General features: G+C 39.3%; 1 protein-coding gene across 2 annotated transcripts in view; it reads right to left on the minus strand.

Moving 5' to 3' along the window:
* TMEM64 (transmembrane protein 64) overlaps positions 1 to 21591 on the minus strand; it is a 124393-nt gene that overhangs the window by 26318 nt on the left and 76484 nt on the right. For both annotated transcript variants that reach the window (XR_012416500.1, XR_012416501.1), the window contains exon 2: positions 1991 to 2312. The gene's annotated coding sequence lies outside the window, so the exon portion shown is untranslated. The remainder of the gene's footprint in view (positions 1 to 1990; positions 2313 to 21591) is intronic.

The raw sequence follows: 21591 nt of genomic DNA on the forward strand, positions 1-21591 counted from the left end.
GTCCTCAAGACTGAACAGCTAACTTGGGTACCTCCAGCCAGCATGACACTGAGAACAGTGTGACCTGATTTAAAAGAATATTGAGTTTGTACAAAGACCATTGGCAGGAGATCTTAGAGTCTTCATTCATGTATTCATTTAATGGATTGGCAAAAGCTTGTTATGTGCCAAACATTGCTATGGGCTGATGATACAACTAAGTAAAAACATAACCCTTGCCCCGGAGGAAATACCAGTCTGATCTTGACACCGCCATATACATGCAGTGAGGCTTTGGATATATCATTTAACTTTTCTGAGTCTCGGTTTCCTTAAAGTAAAATGAGGGAACTAAAAATGCATGGTCACTAAAAATCATCATTTGGCTAGTTAAATTTTATGAAATCAGAAGTTCTGTCTGGATAAATGTTAACCTTTAGCTGGTTTCACTATGTTAGATAATAATGTTAGGGAAAGTTTTGAAAATACAATAGGCATGCTACTGTTTGTCTCTGTAATCATTGTTTTGAAAAAAAGAGATGTTTTCCTTTCACCCATACTTTTCCCTTTGTTCACTATCTTCAGGCCACATTTTCCATGTGTTTGGCAGCATGTGCTATGGTCTGAATGTGTCCCCCAAAAAGCTAGTGTTGGAAACTTAATCCTCAGTGCAACAGTGTTGGGAGAGAAGCCTAATGGGAGGTTTGGATCATGAGGTCTTGGCTCTCAAGAATGGATTAATGCTGATTATAAAGGTGGTTTGCCAGATTCCAGCCCCTCAATCTTGAACTTCCTAGCCTCCAGGACTATGAGTAATCAATTTCTGTTCCTTTGAAATTACCTAGTCCAAGATATTCTGTTATAAGCATCACAAAATGGACTAAAACAGCCTGTAAGTATGCAGTTTCAGAATACATGATACCAGTGGTCTTCAAATGTAGATAGCTAGGCCTCACCTCCAGGGTTTCTGTTTGGTAGGTCTGATGTGTCAGATTAAAATGACCAACTACCCCACGTTTCCTGGGACTATAAGTTTTAGCACTAAAAGTTTTTTCTCTTTCCAACCCCCCCCCCCCCACCTTTTTTTGGATACAGAGTCTTACTCTATTGCCCAAGCTGAAGTGCAGTGACATGATCATGGCTCACTGCAAGCTTCAAACTCTTGGACTCAAGGGAAACTCTCAGCTTGGCCTCCCAAGTAGCTGGGACTACAGGTGCACACCACAATGTCTGACTATTTAAAAAAATATTTTTTGTAGAGATGGGGTTCTTGCTATGTTGCTCAGGCTGGTGCTGAACTCCTAGGCTCAAGCAATCCTCCTGCCTTGGCCTCCCAAAGTGCTGGGATTATGTATGTGTGCCACCTTGCCCACCTCTTTTATCTCAAGAAACTCTTCAGTCTCAGATAAGACAGACCAGTTGTTCACCCTAGGTAGAGCATAAGAATTCGTATTTTTAACAAGTTCCCAAATGATACATATACAGATGATCCAGGGGCCACATATTGAGAACTACTGCTCTATAGCTATGGTTTTCATCCTTGGCTGTCCATTAGAATTATTTGAGGAGTGTAAAAACGATATTTATTCTTATCTAACTGATCTCAGTTACAGCCAGGTAATTGTCCTTGTTAAAAGCTTCTCAGGTGATCCTAGAATACAGTCAAATTTAAGAACCACTGCTTAGATCCATGAAGCTAATCACTGAACACTTTTGACTCTGTCCTGTTAACCTCCTGTAATTGCATTGTCTAGCCGTCTTTACTGCCCCTGCTGTGATTCAAGACATCATTTCCTGCTTGTATGGTTGCACTAATCACATGACTGACTTCCCTCCCTTCAAGTTTCTCACACCATCTCTACTTCATGCTTTCTGCAACTGCTGGAGGAATCTTACTAACATTAATACTTGATTATATTACTCCGTTTCTGAGGATCTGATGGACTTTCTTATATTAATGTAATTCATGTTATCTGCTCTAAAAAGTAATTGCCAAATCCCAGCTACTTACCACAACAAAGGTTTATTTCTTTGCCGTGCCATAGTCCAACGGCTGTTCTCCTGAACAATTCTTCTTCCAGAACTGTGGTGACAGCAATTCTCCCATTTTGTAGCTTCATGATCCCTAGGGCTTCCTTGGAGTCCTCCCTTGCATCACTTCCATTTAGTTAACTGAGAGATGGATGGACAGAATGTGGAACATGACACAGGATATTTAGAGGCTGGGCCCTGAGGTCGTATACATCACTTCTGCACATATTCCGTTGGCCAGAATAAAAACCTTGTAGCCCCAGCTAGATGCCAGGTGATCTGGAGAATGTCTTATTGTGTGCCTAGAATGAAAATGAAATAGCACAGTGACTATAAAGTATTATCTCTGTTGCAACTTTTATCAGAGTAATACAAACTCAAACACATTGTGGGTAATTTATTGGGTTGTATTACACTCATTAAAATTACTCCTCATTGCCTTCAGTATAAAGTTCAAAGTCTTGTGCTTGACTTGCAGTGATCTTAAGATTCTGGTCCTGACTCACTTTGCAGTGTCAACTTTTGATACTTTTCACAGGCATTCCCTGTCGTATTCCCAAAATGTCCCATGCCGTCATGCCAATTTGAGGGTCTGAAAAATCTTTCTCCATTTCTTCACTTAACTCTTTCTTCCTAGCTTCTCAGAGCTCAGTTCAAGAGCCAACTCAGAAAGCATTTTCTGAATCTCCATCACCTTCTGCTTCCCAATTTGAAATTGTTGCTCCTATTCTCCATTCTAATAGCCCCTGGCATTCCACACTCATAGACCTCATTCCATTGTATATCTTTAACATGGTCCAGAACATCTTGATTATGAGCATCTTGTGGGTGACAAAAGTGCTTTTTCTCATTGTGCTTAATACTACGTGACACCTGGCATGTAACAGACCTTGAATAAATGCTTGTTTGGTTAAATGAATGACTGTTTAAAGACAATTTTTTAAAACCCTGATATCATACCACAGAGTAGTCGAGATGGTTTCCATTGCAATTTGATAGGCGTAAGCAGAGTCCCCTACTTCAGACACTTGTGTATGTTGAACTATTGAATATCCCTTTCATATTTCAAATGGGGCACTGTATTAAACATGTATTCACCATTAAACACAGCCTTTCTTGGATTGATTTCTCAGTTTGTATATCAAATTGTTATGCAGATTCCATCAGAATAGGATCCAGAAGTGTTTTAATAAGAGCTGAGATTTTTAAACTGAAAAATATATTCAGAGTATGGGCTATTTAATGAAAAAAGACCTGGATTTTATACCACACTGGAAGTCTTAGCCAGATATAGCATAAAAACATATGACTGAGGTCCAAAGGACACACAAATAAGTGGGTAAGGACAGGGGGCAGGGCAAGATAGCAGAATAGAGGCCTCCACTAATTGCACCCCCAATAAGGATACCAACTTAACAATTATCTATGCCAAAAAAAAAGCACTTTCATTAGAACCAAAAATCAGGTGAGCACCCACAGTACCTGGTTTTAACTTCATTATCACTGAAAGAAGCACTAAAGAGATAGGAAAAATAATTTTGAATCACCAATGCCACCCCTTCCCCATCCCGCCACAGTGGGAATGAGGTGCAGAGAGCATTTTGCCATGCTGGGGAGAGGAAAACACAGCATAGATGGAGGCATTGAACTCATTGTTGCCCTATTATAACAGAAAACAAAACTGAACCAAACTCAGCTGACGCTCACCCATGGAGGGAGCATTTAAACCATCCCTAGCCAGAGGGGAATCACTGATCCCAGTGGTCCAAACGTCAGTTCCTACAAACCTCACTACAGTGGGCTAAAGTACTCTGGAGTTCTACCTAAGCTAGAAAGACAATCTAGGTGACATGGACAGGAAATCCTAGGTAAGTCCTAATGTTAAACTGGGCCCAGAGACAATAAACTGGGTGGCATGCAACATACACAGACACCAGAGGGGTGGCTAAGGGAGTGCTGGCATTACCACTCCCCTAACCCCAAGCTGAACAGCTAATAGCTTTAAAAGAGACCTCTTCCCTCTGCTTGAGGAGAGGAGAGAAAAGAGTGGGGGAAGACTTTGTCTTGCATTATGGATACCAGCTCAGACACAGCTCAGAGTGAACTATTACTTTGGGAGGTTGAGGCAGGCAGATCACTTGAGATCAGGAGTTTGAGACTAGCCTGGCCAACATAGTGAAGCCCCATCTCTACTAAAAATACAAAAATTAGCATAGCGTGATGGTGCACACCTGTAATCCCAGCTACTTGAGAGGCTGAGGCAGGAGAATTGCTTGAACCTGGGAGGCAGAGGTTGTAGTGAACCAAGATGGCACCATTGCACTCCAACCTGGGCAACAGAGTAAGACTCTGTCTCAAAAATAAACAAACAAACAAATAAATAATTAAAGAACTTTATGGTATGTGAATTGTGTCTCAATAAATCTGGTTTTTTTTGTTTTTTTTTTTTTTTTTGAGATGGAGTCTCACTCTGTCGCCCAGGCTGGAGTGCAGTGACGCGATCTCTACTCACTGCAAGCTCCGCCGCCTCCCGGGTTAATGCCATTCTCCTGCCTCAGCCTCCCTAGAAGCTGGGACTACAGGCGCCCACCACCACACCCGGCTAATTTTTTTGTATTTTCACTAGAGACGGGGTTTCACCATGTTCGCCAGGATGGTCTCAATCTCCTGACCTCGTGATCCACCTGCCTCGACCTCCCAAAGTGCTGGGATTACAGGCATGAGCCACCACGCCCAGCCAATAAATCTGTTTTTATAATAGATATACATATATATATATATATATATATAGAGAGAGAGAGAGAGAGAGAGAGAGAGAGAGAGAGAGAGAGAGAGAGAGAGAGAAAGTTGCTGAAGACAAATCTCAGCTTTCATTGTTTTTTTCCTTGAACAGCCCTTGGGATTATATATTAATAGTTATAAATGCAGTGGCCTGATGGCCTTAATGAGGGCTCAGCTAGCTCCACTAACTAGTCAATGAGCCAGTAACAGCAGCAGACAAAGTTGTCACCTTCCAATGGAAATCACCTTTATTTTCCTTAGCATTGATCTGTTGTACACCATCCTGTAAATATATACTGGATAATTATCTTCCCTTGTTTGCATTTTTAGCATGAGAGATGGTCAGAGCTTATATCAGAAAGATAATTCCAAGGTTCCTTCCCATTTTCATCTACCATCTTCTGGGATATAGTTGGCATAGAAAGATGGCAATGTATATGTGACTGTACAAAAATATATTTCTGGAGTATTTCCATTTGCCTTTCTATATCCATTCTTTACTCCTCTCAACTCTGGGAGCTGACCTTTACTGACTGTGTCTACAAATTCCCTTACCTTTTCTGACTAGGTTTGTTCATAGGCTGCATGAACAGTGAATCAGAGGTTGGAGAAAAGGTTCTGTACAATTATCCAACTGGCTCCCTCCCTGTGGGTTACAACAGGTAAGATGCCTATCTACAGAAGTCCACAGGTCCAGTAGGTTGACCTCTAGGATGCTGGAAGTTACCTCCAGTTACTCAGCAAGGTTGTGTTAATTGCTCCTTCTGGATTGGTGTTGGTTCCGTGCAATTGCTAGTCCCGTAGTGTTTTATTACCTCTCATCGGTTTCCCTTAATCCAGTAAATAGTCTCTTAAACATTGGAAATGCCTCTTTACTGAAGTTTCCAGCTGGAGAATGCCCTTTCTTTCCTACAGGGCTCTGACTGATACAGTAACTGTCTGACTAGCAACACATAGTTGATATTTAGCAGCCAGTTGAAAGGCTGCAAATAGACTGTGTGCTTAATCTCTTTTCATAAACTACAAATGCTTAAAAAGTTATTTATGACCAATGCAAAAGTGTCATATATTTAATACTATTTGGAAGACATTTCCAGGTGCATAATGCCAATCCACAATTCAATCCCTCCTGGCAAACGATGTTATAAATAAGAGGGAGAGAGTTTAAATTAGTGCTCTCTAGACTCAGAGTTAGGGGTTAAGAGCACTACACATCGAATTGAAATCTCCAGTTCCATAAAAAGTGCCAAGCATTCTCTTAATGTAACTTTTGGAATACTATTGACTGAGTGAAATTTTGAGGTCTCAGAAGTTGAACATTCACATGGCCATCGTAAGTGCCCTGTCTGACATGTCTCTGCTTAGTCAACATGTCTGCATTTAATTACCACCATGAGTAAATTTATCTCCAGCCCTACTTGCACTACATGGATATATGTTTTAAAAATCATTTTGCTTATTAATGCATATTAATACATAGTCTTAAGGTGCACATATTGCAAAATAAAATAAGCTATGGGTGACATGACAACTCTCCCACTTACTAGCTGTCTCACAAAGTTAATCTCTCTAAACCTCAGCGTTCTGAAATTAAAGAGGATGATAACAATTTTTACATCATGGATTCTTGTAAGATACAAACGAATTAGTAAATCTAAGTGTTTAGCACAGTAACTCATAAAAAGCACTAAGTGAATGGTGACTATCCTGTTATGTGTCTCTCTTTTCCTAGTGATAAACTGTTATGTAACAATTTATTACATAACAGAGCGTGGCACATTTTCTTCTGTGGCCAGCAGCTTCCAGGCTACCATGTCTGTTCCCACAGTCACTGTATTTATTTCTGGGAATGGCATTCCAGCTGAGAGTTCCGAAACTGTAGAATAGGAAGCAACTTTAGACATGAGGTAGTCCAACCTGCTCAATTTAATGATGAGAAATCCAGGACCCAGATGAGTAAAATGGCCTATGGGCTTACTGATGCAGCAGCCACGCAGGAGCTGGCAGCAGCGCTTCCATTTCCCGTGTAGTTACCCTGTTCACCACACAGTGGAGATGCCTGCAGAAATGGTTTCTGAGAGCATAGCTTCTGCCCTGAGTCCCAGATCTCTCTTTGGATCACACTGCTTGGTCTTTCATGCCTATGGCCCAGTGAAGTTTCCAATCCTGTTCTCACCACCACCACCACAACCACGAACTCAAACTGGACATTATAACATTATAAGACAGGTGCTAAGAGCTCTGCTTACAACTCTCCAAGATGCAAGCTCAAGTCAGATCTCCTAATTTAGGCATAAATTAACTGGAAGACATTTTGAAATAAATAATTTTCTCCTGCCTTCAGGGCAAAGAAATCAGATGCATGAAGGGTAAAGACCCTGGTCAAAATCACCAGACACAAAAGGTCATATATTGTGTGATTCGCTTTATATGGAATATCCAGAAAAAGTACATCTAGAGACATGGAAAATAGAGTAGTGATTGTTAGGCTGGAGGAAGGGTAAATGGGCACTGATTTTGCGTTTGGAGTGAGGAAAATGTGGAACTAGATAAAGGTGATGGCTTTGTATATAAAGATACGGAATGTCTCTGAATTGTATACTTTAAAATTATTAATTTTATGTTATGTGAACTTGATTTCAATTTTTAAAAATCACATTAATACAATTATATTATTGCTTGCCAATGATATACAGTGTCAGACAATCACCTAGTCTGAGAATTCTTATACACTGATTGCCTTTTGTCTTCTCTTCTAGTCTGTGCCCACTTACAATTTTATTTTTACAAAGCTGTGCTCAAAAATCTTTGCAGCTTTGCTGAAAGTTTCTTCAAGGAGTCAATTTTTTTCTTTCTGTAAATGATTCCTTCAAGATACCAAGTGTTTCATTCAACTGATATATTGAGGAGAGATGTTGATCCATAATTTTCTTTTCTTGCCATATCCCTCTCTGGTTTAGTTACCACGATTATGCTGCTTTAGTAAAATAAGTTGGGGATTCCTTTTTCTCTATTTTCTGAAAGAGTTTATAGAAGACTTATATTACTTTTTTCTACTATATTTTTGTAGAATATACCAGTGCAGCAATTTGGACCTGGAATTTTATTTCTTGGAAAAGTTTTTATTATTAATTCAACCTCTTTAATAAATGCAGATTTTCTGTTAAACAGATCAGTATTTGCTTTTACTTCTTTTCTCAGTTTTACTAACATAACTTTGTTAGCATTCTTATTCATTTTGAAAAATTTTACTAATTTTCTTATTATTTCTTCTGGATTCATGGATTATTTATAAACATGCTATTTAATTTCTAATTACTTTAGGATTTTTCCAGGGTTGTTTTGTTTTTTTTTTGTTTTTGTTTTTGTTTTTGTTTTTTTGCTATTGACTTCTATTTTAACTGTGCTGTGGTCAGAAAATAAACTTGTATTATTACAGTCTTATATAAGCTAGCTAATACTATCAAAATCAGGAAGGTAATACTGACATACTGCTACCATTGAATACTCAGGGCCAATTTTCAACTGTTCCAGTAATACCTTTACAGAATGAGGACTCAGTTCAGAAACAATCATTACATTATTTTTGATCATTTTTTTTAAGTCTGCTTCAGTCTGGAAAAGTTTCTCAAAATTTCCTTGATTTTCATGAGCTTGACACTTTTGGCATTTGCAGGCCAATTATTTTGTAGAATGTCCCCTGGTTTGGACCCGTCTGATGCTTGTTCCTCATTACATTTGGGTGCTATGTCTTTGGCAGGAGTATCAGAGGTAGTGCTGTGTTCTTGTTGCTTCCTATCAGAGAGTGCACACGATCATTTTTTTCCTTCTCCCATGATGTTCACTTTGATCACTTGTTTAGGACCCTGTCTGCCAGGTGACATTACTCTTTCCAATTTGTAATTAATATGTATTTGTGAGAAGTTACTTTGAAACTATATAATATGCTATTCTTCACCAAACTTTTTATTGATTCACTAATTGATTTACATCCTTATGGTCTCACGGTTTCTTGTTTAATTCAATGAGTTAGAATCTACTACTGACTATATTTATTTTCACAGTCAAATTATCCCTGCTCAGACCAGTAAGAGCTTTTGCAGTTTTTGACAGGTTCTGTCTTTCTCTCTCTCTCTCTCTCTCTCTCTCTCTCTCTTTTATTGTCATTGAGCTTATGCATTCTTTGACATTTTATTACTTTTCGGCACAACCAGATATCTCAGGCTTGTGTCGTACTTTTCCTGATTCAGCCCCGAAATTGACCATTCTTTTAGGAAGCCCTAATTCCTTTTAGAGGAAAATGGTAGTTGGAAGACAAGATTTAGGCTCTAGTTCTGCTAATCAGTATTGGATGATTGCTGATCCCAATCCCACTCAGTAGATAAGACTGGAAAATATATATGTATATACAAACACATATTTACATCTACGTTTATTTCTATATTTATTATAAACCATGAGCTCACATTAAAACCTTAATTCCAATCCAACACTCTAGAATTCATCCCAGATTTTCCACTTTCTGAACTTCCCATCAGCTTAGTGAGATCTCCATGATCTGCTTGGACCCTATAACCCCCGCTTTGGTCCAAAAACTGCTTCCAGACAAAAGAGTAGAGTGATTGTTGACTCACTTAGGTAGGTGTTTCTTCTTTCTTAGGGATCATGGTCCTGTGTGGCCTATGTCTAATGTCTGAAAGGGTTGCTTTATGTACCTGATGTGGTTTCATTTTAGTTTACAGCAGGAGGGTGGATTCACAATCACATACTCCCTCATTGCTGGATAGGAAACAATATCGCATTAAATGTTCACAGCACTCATGTTAATATATCAAACACAGCTCACACAGACTGTTACAACAATCCAGGCAATAAATCTATGACATCTGTAGTTGACAAAGCACAGAGGAAGAGATCTGAAGACAGCCACACCTATTTCAACGTTACTTTTTTCTACTGTGTGACCTTAGGCAATATACACAGCACATTTGGTCTCAATTTCTTCATCTCTAAAGTGGGGGGTTTGGGAGAAGACTAAAGGATGTAATGTATGTGAATCACCACTGGAGAACAATACACAGAGGTCTTCAATATGGGGAAGTTTATTCCTCAAATACTTCTGACATTTATTAAAATTTATTTTGAAAGAATAAAGTTTTTTCAAAAAAAATACTGAAATTCCTCCACAAACATTTTTCTCACGACTTTTATAACTTCAAATTTTCACTCTATTAAAAAAGAAAATTATTTTATAAATTGAACATCAGCATTTATCTTGTCAACCACCACTGAAAAGTCAGAGTATCTGGGGGTAGAATATGTTAGCTTTTAAATGGTGTGCAGATACAGCTTGGTTCAACTTTGAATAGAAAGTTAAAATACTTCAATCACCCAAATCTGCAAGATACATTCAAAAGTCAGGCATCAGCCAGGTGTGGTAGCTCACGCCTGTAATCCCAGCACTTTGGGAGGCCGAGTCAGGTGGATCGCTTGAGGTCAGGAGTTTGAGACCAGCCTGGCCAACATGATGAAACGCTGTCTCTACTAAAAATACAAAAATTAGCCAGATGTGGTGGTGCCCATCTGTAATCCCAGCTACTCGAGAGGCTGAGGCATGAGAACCTGGGAAGTGGATGTTGCAGTGAGCTGAGATCGCACCACTACACTCCAGCCTGGGCGACTCCATCTCAAAAAAAAGAAGTCAGGCAAGATGTCTTTTACCAAGTGAGCACTAAACAGTCACTGCACTTGTTTTTGGTACTTGTGTTTGATACAGCTGGTTACTTGTTACTATTCTTCACAGCTGAACTTTGAAAAGATGTTGAATATATAGCATTTCCAACTTTGGAAATTGTTTTCCCACCTCTCTGGAAATAAAGTCCTTTATATAAAAATTTTAATAGGCTTGTATGTAAAACAGTAAGTTTTGTTATGCAATACCCAGTGTATGTGTGGATATGTATGGGTGTGTGTGTGTGTGTGTGTGTGTGTATATATGTTCAGTATATGCATACACACATATATATGTAACTTTTTCCAGGATTTTTTTTTTTTAGTACTTAAGGCTTCTCCTCCTCCTTCTCTTCCTCCTCCTTCACCCAGGGCTTTATTTTTCCCTCCTTTCTCCCTCCTTCCATTGCCTTCCCTCCTTCCTTCTCTCCTTTCTTTCTTCTTTGCTTCCTCCACATATATTCATTAAGCTCCTTTTATGTGCCAAGAATATTAGGGACTTGATGTACACGATAAATTAGAAACCACTCCTGAGCCCAGAGTGTCAGGGGTAATGACAAAATATGTAAAGTTGGAGCACAGATCAAGGGCAGCCAACCCAATTCGTGGAATCAGGTGAGGCTCTTCAAAAAATGTAAGCCCTGATGTAAATCCTTCCTCTGCCCCATCTACTTTTTTTCAGTTCTGGAAAACTCCTAGCCATTATCACTTTGAACATTGCCTGTACCCCGTTCTCCTACCATTCACCTTTGGCACTTCTACTAATGCTTATGTTTAACTTTTTAGTTAATTTATTCATCTTATAACTTCTTTTTCATATTTCCTATTTCTTTTTTCCACTATTTTGCGTTCTGAGTGAGTTCCTCAAATCTAGTTTCTAATTCACAAATGCTTTCTTCAGCTGGGTCTAGCCTACCATTTATCTATTAATTAGTTTAAGTTTCAATGATCATACTTCAACTATCATATTTCTACTTTTAGAACAATTATGTTCTTAATAAATCCAATTGTGCTTTTCCCCAATATCCTGAATGTATTTCATACATCCCGTTTATTTCTCTATATCTTTGATTACTTAAAATATTTATTTGAAAAATTCCTTTCGTATAATTCAACAGTCTGTCCATTCTGCACGTGAATGGTCACAGCTGTTCTGTGTTTTGAACCTCTACTGGTGGTGAATTTTTTAATATTATTTGACTGAGCTCATTTCTAGCAGAAGTTATGGAAATGCTTCCTGTGCTTGCAAAATTTGGTGAGTTTTATTGGTTCCATGCTAGTTTTGACATTGGCTCCTCAGCCAAGTCCCTGCCCTGGAAAGTAGTGTGTATCCATGCCCCATCCACAGTCTTAGGTCCTCTGCCTGTTTATCACAGTTCAGTACGGTGATCTGGCATCCAACTGTGCCCAAGAATTGCTACTAATGAATACAGTTAATTTACTCATAATTCATGAACTGCACAGTTCCTTGAAAGCTCCACTATTTAGGGAGTCCAATGCCAACTTCCTAACACCTTGTAGGTGTTGGGAGACCAGCCTATAACATATACCACCAAGGACTACTTGGCATCCATTTTCATTCATCAAAAATGGCTTTGAGTTTTCTCTTTGCATCAGACTCCTAATTTGTTCCTGTTCTTTCATTTGAACTTATCTAAGATGTAATATTTTAACATCTATTTTGTCCAGTGTTTCTCTGCGTATAGACCTAGGCAGGGCAGAGGAATGGAGTGACAGTTTCCGTATCTGCTCAGCCCACAATGTTGCCTCTATAATTATGAAGCAGAGTCTTAAAGGTTGAGAAGGATGTGCATATACTGTGCTAACTCCACATTCACTCCAACTATAAGGATTTTACCCCTTACGGAATTCCCGTGTACTGTGTCAGTTTTTGTTCACTTAATGACAAACTTCCTTGAATTCATGTAACTAGTTATCCATACTCCATATTCACCCACATTGGTTTTACCTCAGGAAATGATGACTGGATACAAGAGAAATAGGATTTTGAATGGATGCTGGGCTTAATTCCCAGGTCATGGGATGATCTGTGCAGCAATCCACATGGCACACATTTACCCATGTAACAGACCTGCACATGTAACCATGACCTTAAAATTAAAGTTGAAGAAAAAAGATTTACACCTAAGTTTAAGGAGAGAGAGAGAAAACAACAACAACAACAACAACAACAAAAACAAGGATTTTGTACCTTAACAAAATGTGTGATCTGAACATGGAGGGGCATACCTAGAGTTAGCAACCTGCAATGTCTCCACTGTGCTGGATTGTCAAGAGAAGGATGTTGTAGTGAGGGTCAAGAGGTGTATGAGTTGCAAACGGATTCCAGGAAATGATGCCCTAACACCTCTCTCACCCTCTCTGTTAGCTTCCTCTCATTTTTTTCATTTAGTAATCATTCCCTAATCACTGTATATGAAATTATACATCGTTCATCTATATACTGTGTTATGGGATGAGGTATATAATAATCCACAGGGCAGGGGTGTTAAAGGTTGTGAGGTACAGATGACCCATCCATGAGGTGACAACACAGCAGAAGCTCTGAGGCCACATATGCCCAGATATAACTTTGGATCTTAGAACACGTGTCAAGGGCCTAGGAAAAGCTGCCCTTTGCATGTGTAACTCTACATTACCCAGCATTTAGGCCAGTTTCAATTCCAGATATATTCTAATAGTGATAAACTACTAGATACTGTCTAATTTGATCCTTACCACAATCCCATCAGGAAAGAATTATGCATGTTGTATGAGTCTTATATTTTTCATTCAACAAACATTAATTCCATTCCCTCTGTGTGACACGCCCTATTCCAGGCAGAGAGTTTGCAGCTGGTCAGACAGAAAAGTTTAAGTAAGTTTTCCACAGGCTACACTGCCATCAGGCACCTGTCTGAATGTAAATCAAGATCTCTAACTACTAAAATGCAAACCACTACCCAGTACTTCCTTCCAAATGTTGCAAATAAACTTTTATAATTGTGGTATTGTTATTTTCTTTCTCTTTCTTTCTTCTTTCTTTCTTTCTCTCTCTCCTTTCTTTCTTTCTTCTTTTTCTTCTTTCTCTCTCTCACCTTCCTTCCTTCCTTCCTTCCTTCCTTCCTTCCTTCCTTCCTTCCTTCCTTCCTTCCTTCCTTCCTTCCTTCTCTCTCTCTCTCTCTCTCTCTCTCATTCTTTCTTTTCTTTTCTTTTTTTATTTTTTGACATGGTCTTACTCTGTTGCCCAGGCTGGAGTGTAGTGGTGCAATCATGGTTCACTGCAGATTTGGCCTCTCTGGCTTAAGTAATCCTCCCACCTCAGCCTCCCAAGTAGATGGGATTATAGGTGCATGCCACCATTACTAGATATTATATATATATATATATATGGAGAGAGAGAGAGAGAGAGAGAGAGAGATGGAGTCTTATGTTGTCCAGGCTGCTTTAGAACTCCTGGGCTCAAGTGATCCTCCTACCTCCATCTCCCAAAGTGCTGAGATTACAGGCATGAGCCACCCTGCCTAGCCAGTATTATGATCGATGTTTTTTTTCTCTGTTTACCATTTTCCTTCCTCCTAGTCATGTCCTGTCCTAGGGCTGCTTCTCTTCATGAAGGGACTAAGTCAGGTACTGGCTTAAATTTTCAACAGAAATTTAAAATGTTGCAATAAAATAAATCCAGTGAAATCCTAAGTATGACACTATATATTTAAAAAATTCAGACAAAATAAAAACTCAAAAGATTTATAGCTTAATATTATCTAATGCCCTTTTTTCTAAAGACTTCTAAATTCTTCTTTCTTTTCTTCTTTTTGCTTTTTTTTCCTCAGTGTTCAGGTGTGTACTTTATTTTATCTCTAAAAAGGAAGTGGCTTAATGTTCAACTTCTTGTTCTTTTCTTTTCTAGTTGTTCGCATCTATTTTTTGCATTGCTTTCCAAGTTAAATCTTCACTTTTTTTTTTCACTGTTAGCCTCTTCCCATCCTTCAAATGGTTTCTTTATAGTTCTTTAGTTTTTAAAACTCTTTCTTCAGAGACAACTTGCCTTTTTTCTAAAATGTTTTGAAGATTTTCCTGTGGTACAGGAACTAAGACATAAGGGAAACCTTGAAAACTTATGTTTCAGTCATTTACAAAAGCTTCCTGCTGTACTGAAAAGGAAAAAAAAAAACATTAAAGATATTTTGTTTCTGATTTCAGCTTATGTTGACACACTGTTCTAGGAAGAAAACAGAACATTTCTGCTCATCAATGTTTTGCAGTAAGAACTTGTGACCCCTAACTGTCAATATATCCTGCAGGACGGCAGGTTTTGTGCCTTAACAGAGGCCACGTCAGTCTGCCCTCTGCCCAAATAGCCCTCTTCCCATCACTTGGATGACATTGGGTAGGGCATTGACACTGAGTAGAGTACTGTCTAACTCATGGTTCACCTCTTAGAATGGAAGGATAACACATTTAGTTGTTGCTAATGCCTTGGAACGAATGTGTTTATTGGATGTCTCTTTTGGGGCTAGTTCAAAAAGGCCACTGACAAGAATGGGAGGAGACTAAATGGGTCATGTTGGGGGAGTAAAGGGTGAGGTGAAGGATCCATGAAAGAGCCATACATGTGGATTCCCTGGGAGAGCCCATGAGGACCCTGGTAACTGGAGAGTGGAGTGGGCAAGAAATAAACGGGCAATTCTGAAAGGAGAGTGGTAGCCTGAACAGAAACTTCCAAACTGGAATCAAGGATTGGGAGAAAGCTTAATATGGGGATCTCCAGAGACTGAATTTGCAGAACAAGAGAAGCGGCACAGGGGCTGCCGTTGGTAATCATTCTAACCTTGGTCACCCAGTTAATGTGCTATAGCTTCTGGGGATACACGTGTCGTAACTGCCACCAAACAGTGAGGTTTTCCTTGAGTGATGAAAAGAAAAATGCATTCACTACCTCAATTCAGTACACAAAGCCCCCTCTCAGTACCAAGGATAGTTTTACAGGGTTTTAATGTCTTCCTGAGCTTTCTGAGGAGGGAAAAGAAGCACGTCACAAGCTTTGCTGAGGCTTTAAGATTAATGTGACTGGGTGCTGTGGCTCATGCCTGTAATCCCAGCACTTTGGGAGGCCTAGGCAGGTGGATCACCTGAGGTCAGGAGCTCAAGACCAGCCTGCCCAACATGGTGAAACCCCATCTCTACTAAAAATACAAAAATTAACCAGGTTTGGTATCGGGTGCCTGTAATCTCAGCTACTTGGGAGGCTGAGGCAGGAGAATCTCTGGAACCCAGGAGGTGGAGGTTGCATGAGCCAAGGTCATGCCACTGCACTCCAGCCTGGGGAACAGAGCGAGACTCCATCTCAAAAAAATATATATTAATGTACAAGAAGTAAAATACGTGGTAAAAAAATAAGCTGTCCATATTCAATACTTTTAAAAGCAAACTTTGCATATTGTGCTTTTAATTCATTCATGACAAAAAAGCTCCACCAAGCTTCCAATCAGCACTGGCAAACATTGCATCAACACTCCCCCTCCTTTATTCCAGACAGATATTACACGTTGGCCACAGTCTCTTACACAGCTGAAATCTTTATTATCTTATATGTCAATGCTGTGCTGCAGGAAGCCATGAAAAATTAATTGGGACTGGCATCTCAGGTGGAGCTTGTGTGAACCTGGTAACTTAATCCCTGCCATGTACTAGGAGAACCCAGGTTATGTAAAATCATGCCATTACATAAGGTTGTCTTTTCTGTCCTGGTCACTGGCCACTTTGCCTTCCTCCCATGTTGCTCACACACTTAAATATTCAGGGCTTTTCTATGTTCTCAAGGCCACACTCCTCAACCAAATAAGAAAGAACTCACATGATTCTGTTCATTTATTGACTAATTATAGAAAACTATAGATAGTTTTTAAAGGGGTCAGTTGGTGGTATTGTCAATGTTTCCTTCCTCCCAAATGTTTCTTTGATTTTCCTAAGGATGAATTAGCTGCCCTGCTTCCAAGCATAACAAGAAATGTAAGTGCATTTCTACTGAAAGTAAATCTCCCTCTCACAGTGTCCAGCATTATGGGATCTCTGTTAATCACTGTTTATATGTGAGCCTTTAGAGAATGGACACAATGTCAGTTTCGGCTGGGATAAATTTTTTTATTCCTTATTCAATTTTCTTACCCAAAAGATTTTCCATCTGAATCACTTTTACCTGGTTTGTTTGACGGGCAGGTGGATCCACTTATTGAGATTCCAACTCAAGTTCATTTGGAGAAAAACTAGAGACTGCACATTTTGAAACAGAAATTCTCCAGGACCCGATCCTGGAATCTTCCATGTCTCTCTCGGGTCTAGAAAGCATACCTGCTTTCACTGATTCTGATAGAGGCCTCTGCTGATTTTCAAAAGGGTCATATGAGAATTCTGAGAGTTCTGTATGACTTAAGATGCCTCTTGGGAGAATGAGCAAGACTAGGAGATGGACCCTTTCCCCATGCTGTGCTTGTAGGGTTACCTGACAACAAATGTTTGCTCCCTACCTCTCAAAATACCATGCACTTTTCTGACTCAGCCTTGAGTCACACTACTGAAGGTGGCAGGCTATGCCACCCCCAAATATGCCACTTTCACATAAGGCACTTGAAAAAGCCAAAGGCACTTGAAAAAGAGCAGATTCAAGAAGATTAGGTGTATTCTAATCTTCCCCTTCTTTTCCCTGAAGGTAGGAGATAAAAACTGCCACGTGGAAGATGGCCTCCCTGTGCCAAGAGAAAAGAAACATTCTTCCATGGGGAGTCACAGCTGAGATAATTCTGTATAAACAGACCTTGTTAAAAGAATTATCCCCCTTTGGTCTCCCCACAAAATTTAGTTACTTTTCCACTATTGCCTCTTTATAACATCAGGTAAACTCTGCTCTTTTTTTTCATCTTCATTTTCTCATGAGGGCTCCCACGTCATAAATTTATATGCTTTTCTCTTGTTAATCTATCTTATGTCAATTTAATTCTCAAGCCCAGCCAAAACCCTAGAAGGGCAGAGGTAGAGTTTTGGCTGCACTGCACTGTTGATTCCAACACACACACACACACACACACACACACACACACACACACACACACACACAGAGAGAGAGAGAGAGAGAGAGAGAGAGAGAGAGAGAGAGAGAGAGAGAGAACTCTCTTCCTATTCTGTGCCAGGGAAATTCTGACATCCCCTCAGACTCAAAGTTCCCACACTAGCCAAAAATGCACCCTCTGTCTTGATTCTGGTTTGCATTCATTCTGTCTTATATTGTTAATTACTGTTTGGTGGAAAGCATGTGACTCCCAACTTCCCTTCTTGAATCCTGGTATAAATTTAAATTTCCAGCTTCCTGCTAATAATGCCCCTACCCTTGTGACCTGCAGGCGCCCCATCCCACAGAGCTCTGGGAGGATAGGACTGAAAAATCCATGGTTTCTTTCTCAGCCCGGCACCTTGCCCCTTGTAGGTATTCAGTTAAAATCTGCCAACAGACTCAGTGCCCACCTGGTCCAAAGGGAAGGAAAAAGTTCATGCAGCAAATATATCTTTTCTGACTTTGAAAATATTGATGACAGTGGAGATTAAAATCCTACCAAGGCTGCTGCAGAATCAATGACACATGAGGTGACCAGGCATGGTGGCTCATGACTGTAATCCCAGCACTTTGGGAGGCCAAGGTGGGTGGATCCCCTGAAGCTAGGAGTTCAAAACCAGCCGGGCTAATGTGGTGAAACTCCATCTCTACTAAAAATACAAAAAATTAGCTGAGTGTGGTGGCACATGCCTGTAATCCCAGCTGTTCAGGAGGCAGAGACAGGAAACTCATCTGAGCCCAGAAGATGGAGGTTGTAGTGAGCAGAGATGTGGAGATCATGCCACTACACTCTAGCCTAGGCGACAGAGTGAGACTCCGTCTCAAAAAAAAAAAAAAAAAAGACACATGAAGCTTTACCAGAAGACTTCAGTATGTCCTCCAGTGCGTAATTCATTTGTTCAACAATTTTTACTGGGCAGGCATTCTAATAGATGGTGAGGATATCACAATAAATAAGGCAAACAAAATCTCTACCCTATGGTAGAGATTTTGAAATCTCAAATCATTAAGTTTTAGGAAAATTCGATGACAAAAAGAAAGTCTTATAATGTTACTGTGTCCAGATAATGTAAGTTTTTACACATTACTATTTCAATTTCATTCAATTTTTTATAAACTTTCAGTTTTTCGAACATGTAATCATATTAGTGCTAAGTATAAAAAATTTTTTCTTAATTCCTATGTAAATTTAAGTGTATTTAAGCTTTCCTTTTCTCTTTTTTTTTTTTTTTTTTTTTTTGAGATGGAGTTACACTCTTGTTGCTCAGGCTGGAGTGCAATGGCACGATCTCAGCTCACCGCAACCTCCGCCTCCCAGGGTTCAATCAATTCTCCTGCCTCAGCCACCTCAAGTAGCTAGAATTACAGGCATGCACCACCACACCCAGTTAATTGTGTACTTTTAGTAGAGACGGGGTTTCTCCATTTTGGACAGGCTGGTCTTGAACTCTCAACCTCAGGTGATGCGCTCGCCTCGGCCTCCCAAAGTGCTGAGATTGCAGGCAAGAGCCACTGCGCTCAGCCGTATTTAAGCTTTTCTATCTGAGCTTTGGAAAGTCCAGTTGAGATGGCTGTTTCTGAAATCCAAAAATTTTGCTTCATGGTTTTCAATCAATTCAGTAACATGGAATATTTTCACTTTCTTCCTTAGGTAAGCACCAAACTTTAAAAACAAAAGACACTCACTATAAGTGTGCTACGGTGTTATAATGGCTATGAGGTCACTAAGAGATAGCAATTTTTCAGCTTGTTATAATCTTAGGGGACTATTGTATACGCAGTCTATCGTTGACTAAAATATTATTATGTAGTATATGACTATACTTTTAAGATCTTCTGACATATCCACATTAAAAGAAAAAATAAGATAAATGAAAAGAAAGGTTTATCATTTCTTGTACCATATGGAGCTATATACTAACTGACACGTATATGGTTCACAGTAGGCCTTTCTTTGGGGTTTTAGAATGAATGAGAGTCCATTTGGTCCAGAAGTTTATAAAAGTCACAAAAATTATTATTTGTGTTAGGATTAATAAGAATGTATTTCTACCAGCTGAATATTTGATTGGCATTACATTTATCTACTTATCACTCTAAATAAATAAACAAATCTATACACTCGCATTTTTTTTTATTTTAAACGCTCCCTCCCTCAAAAAGAAAATAAAAAAGAGAGAGAGAAAGAGAATTTCCAAAAAAGATAAAGGCAGGTTTAGTGAAGCAGAGTGAAAAAGTGTTAGTGTCCTGCCATCCTGTGGTTAGGAACAGTACTACAGCATTGTCTTAGAAATTTCCACCTAAGACTCAGAAATGCAGTTAGCTTCATCAATAAATTAACTTTAAAAAGAACTCAGAACATAAGGAAGCATTCTAAAGGATCTACAAAGTTATTTCATCCTAAAATGTAAAAACTTCCTGGTTGAGTTGGGTCCCTGAAAGAAAATGTTGTCATTATATGTACAGTGTTTTAAATGTTGATTGTTTTTGACAGATACTCAAGCAGTTAATAGATATTATGAATGACAAATTAACATCTCAATAAACTAAAGCTTTTATATTTTAATAAACAGACAATCCTGTCAGACCAAGCAGAAAAAATATGATTTTAATATTCTAAGCATAGCACTGATCTTTAACTAAACAGGTGAGTTTGATGCTTTGAAAAGACTAGCAAGTATCTGGAGGACACAGGAATAGCTCTTGGGCTTGAAGGGAAGTAAAGCCTCTTATTACTCCAGTCTTCCACCCTCCACCTCAGCCTAACTTAGTCTAGAGGCACATAGTAGGTTTTTATTTTATAATGCAGATTTTGTGCTAGGGTCCCACATTTCATTAAGCCTGTAAAATAAAATATCTATCAAATAGTGAAGGACCAGAATTGTCATTCTAAATTTAGTTGAATACTGTTTCACTCCCCATACCTTTCCCAAATCTAGTAAGATGCCACCTTCAGTGCCAAGCAATTACAAAGGCCCCCAGCAGCTACCACCAGTAAACAGTGCAAAAAATTATGAGCAACCATCTACAACAATCTTCATATTCCCACCTGCACCATTAGAGAAGTAACAGCTTAGTAAAACTTCCTGACATCTTGTTCCAAGAACCATCAAACGTTGGATATTTGGAAGTATCTGCAGTTTGTTTTCATCCACCTTTCAAGTAGGCCACAGCTTGGCAATATGTACATTTATAAATCTAGCTGTTGAACTTAATGGACAAATAAAAGGTTATTTAAAATTTATATCAAATTATTGTTCAGGTCAAATTGTAATAAAGATCAGGCTGTGATTTCATCGTGCACGCATTTGCTTATCCCACTTTTATGGTCTCTTTAGGACTCTTCTAGGCTTCTTCCTTCCCTCTTCTCTAGTTTTGCTTTCTGCTTTTATCTGTAGCTCTTCTTCCCACTTTCCCCTCTGGGCATCTTTTGCTTCAACTCTCTATTACAATCGGACTTATGTCCTCTGTAACACACTGAATAAAAATAAAAGATTCCAACGTGAGGCTTAGGTAAGTTTGCCACAGGTTGGCAGAGGTCAGCTCACATGTTCAGTCTGCTTTCCCTCTGTATTTGCTTTGTGGTGGGAACAGGCAAGTTGTATCACTTAATCTGAACTTTTAAAGCTAAATTGTCAAACTGGTTTACTGAAGGCAAGGGTCTTGAGAAGATTTACATGCAGAGATTAGAAGTAACCTTGGGGAAACCAGCTTTTTAAAGTTTCAACTCAGAATGACTGCAAACATTGATTTAAGGGCTGATAAAAGAATGATAGGAAGTGACAAGAGAGAGGAAGGTAGAAAGAGAAGGAAGGAAGAAAGGGAGGGAGGGAGGAAAAGAGGGAGGGAAAGAGGGAGGGAAAGAGGGAGGGAAAGAGGGAGAGAGAGAGGTAAGGACAGAGGATGGAAGGGAGTAAAGGAAGAAAGGAAGGAAAGAAAGGAAGATCTAAGCCTCAGTACAA

The sequence above is a fragment of the Macaca fascicularis genome, chromosome 8 (assembly GCF_037993035.2).
Source record: "Macaca fascicularis isolate 582-1 chromosome 8, T2T-MFA8v1.1".
In the NCBI taxonomy this organism is placed as follows: domain Eukaryota; kingdom Metazoa; phylum Chordata; class Mammalia; order Primates; family Cercopithecidae; genus Macaca; species Macaca fascicularis.